At 49.5% G+C, this 2652-nt stretch overlaps 1 pseudogene; it reads right to left on the bottom strand.

Annotated features, from left to right (window-relative positions):
• Positions 1-1730: 1730 nt before the first annotated feature.
• On the bottom strand, positions 1731-2444 carry LOC119248324 (60S ribosomal protein L10-like; annotated as a pseudogene).
• Between the last annotated feature and the right edge of the window lie 208 nt (positions 2445-2652).

Raw genomic sequence — 2652 nt, 5'->3', positions numbered from 1 at the left:
TCAGCGGGGCCTCTTTAGGTGCTGGCGTGACATGGTAGATGGGGCTGGGTCCTACCCATGACCTGCCTGCATCCTCAGCCACCAGTGATTTGAAGCCCCTTCAAAGACTTGTCCCAGCAGTGGGCATGGGCGTGGATATGGGTGTGTGCACGTGGGCACGCTGTGCATGTGAGTTGAATGGGAGGTGGATTCTTTGTTGATATCTGCTTTTGTGCGCCATTCCGCCAGAGGGAAGTAGGAAGGAGGGTCAGTCTAGGGCAGAATGCACATATCTGTGTCGTTAGGGCCCTGGGGCCAATGGATACTAGGCGACCTGCTGAAGGTGTCTGGGCTAAGATCAGCACTGTTCCACCCTCAGAGCTTTGGAGCAATAGTCAAGGGATCTTTCCAGAGCAACTGGCCTTTGGCATCCTAGCCCCTGCCTTTTGAGCTTGTCTATTCCCCTAAAGACCAGAAGAAAAATTGAGCTTGCTTTTTTTTTTTTTTTAAAGATTTATTTATTTATGCATACAAGAACTGGGGTACAGGCCAGAGGTGTGGGGGTGAGAAGATTCACTGGAGACAACAGAACAGAGTGGGGAACAGAACAGGCGGATCCACTGAAATACACTGCTGAGGGGAGCAGTGGGTGAGCACATCGTGGGTGAGACCACATAGAGGTCTGCTGTGCCATGTGGGTCACCTCCCTGGCCGGGATCGAACTCATGTTGCAGTGGCTGTGGATAGCTTCATAGTGCTGCGTCTTAACCCCTTGTGCCACCAGGGAGGCCCAAATTGAGGCTGCTTTGACCTGAAATTCCAGAGTGGAGTTTGTTCCCTTTCCCCAACTCCTGCAACTGGCCTTGACAAATGAATGGTGTGGTTTTTGTTGTAAATAAACAAAGATTGAGTTCTAGAGTCAGATTTTCTGGGTTCGCATCCCAGCTTCTCCTTCTTGACCTTGGGCAATGATCTCATCTTTGTCTCTGATTCTTCATTGTCCATGCAAAGGGGATAAACGAGGACTTTCTCAAAGGTCAGCGGTGAGGCTGAGTGAGTTGGTAGACTTGGAGCACATGTGTTAACTCTCAACTATTAGCCATGATTAGAATTACATAAACCCTCCTACTCCCTCTGCCTCTCCTTCCACCCTCTCCCCACCCCCTTAACCCACAATTCATGTGTTTTTTTTTTTAATCTTTGTCATTTCTGATATTTCAGAAAGTGTCATGACTCCCTAAAGCCTTCCTCCAAGTCCATTGTTTATTCTATTTGTTTGTTTCCGTATATCTTTGTTAATTTTTGGACAGTATTTGATTTCTCCCATCATGAGTAGCTCCCCTGGTTCTCCCATTACCACAGTTCCTGTGCTCCTCCCTCTCTTTTTTTTTTTTGTGGGACCCTCGCTGTGGCCAGGAATCGAACTGGCGCTGCAGAGGCTGCGGGCAGCCTTGCAACCCAGCACTCAACCACTGCGCCACCAGGGGAGGCCCTCCTCCCTCTGTTTTGACCCCTCTCTCACTCTCTTCTGCTGTTTGCCTCAGACCTAGGGTCAGCTTGCAAATTTTGTGTTTTTCCTGTCCCTTTGTTTTCTGTAGATCACATGTATAAGTGAAACCACCTGGTATTTCTTTCTCCTCCTGGCTCACTTTGCTTAGCACAATTTCTTCCACCTCCTTCCATGTTGCCTCGAAAGGCCTGAGTTTATCTTTTCAATTGCTGAATAGTGTTCCATTGAGTATACATCACACTTATTTGTTTTTTGTTTGGTTAAGAATGCGGTTTTTATTTGTGTCACTAACAAGGGGGAAGCTTTTCTGCTCTCTTGAGTGCAGGGCCTGCCACTTGTCAAGGGGGACTTGATTTGGGATGTATTTGATGCCACAGCCATCTGGGATGAGCCACTTTTCAACTACCATGTCTTCAAACTCATCTGCATTAAACTTGGTAAAGCCCCACTTCTTGGAAATACGGATTTTCTGGCCACGGAACTTGAACTTGGCCCTACGCAGAGCCTCCATGACATGTTCCTTGTTCTGCAGCTTGGTGCGGATGGACATGATGACTTGGCCAATGTGGAACCTGGCCACGGTGCCCTGAGGCTTCCCAAAGGCACCCCACATACCTCTCTAGAGCCTGTCGGCCCCAGCACAGGACAGCATCTTGTTGATGCGGATGACATGGAAGGGGTGGAGCCACACTCGGATGTGGAAGCCGTCTTTGTCACAACTTTTCACCGTGTACTTGTTGGCACAAATATGGGCAGCCTCCAGGGCTTTGAAGGAGAGCTGCTCATATTCATCTGATACCATGTGGCCACAGAGTGGGAACTCATCCACTTTTGCCTTCTTCCACCCCAGGTCAAAGATGCGAATCTTGGCATCAGGGACCCCGTGGCAGAAACGAGACTTTGGGTAGGGCTTGTTCTTACAATACTGGTAACACCGGGCGGGGTGGCAGCCCATAGCGACACCAGGATCTTGGGGGGCACGCTGAAGGTAAAGAACCATCATACCTTTTAAAGATTTATTTATGCATACAAGAGCTGGGGTGCAGGCCTGAGGTGTGGGGCGGGGGGTGAGAGGATTCACCAGAGTCAGAGTGGGGAACAGAACAGGCAGACTGACTGGAATACACTGCTGAGGGGAGCAGCGGGTGAGACAGGAGAGGTTT

Source organism: Talpa occidentalis, unplaced genomic scaffold, assembly GCF_014898055.3.
Source record: "Talpa occidentalis isolate TD23 unplaced genomic scaffold, MPIMG_talOcc4v2.1 talOcc4.16, whole genome shotgun sequence".
NCBI lineage: Eukaryota > Metazoa > Chordata > Mammalia > Eulipotyphla > Talpidae > Talpa > Talpa occidentalis.
Note: the sequence above shows the minus strand (reverse complement) of the source record. Positions and strands in the feature narration are given on the sequence as shown.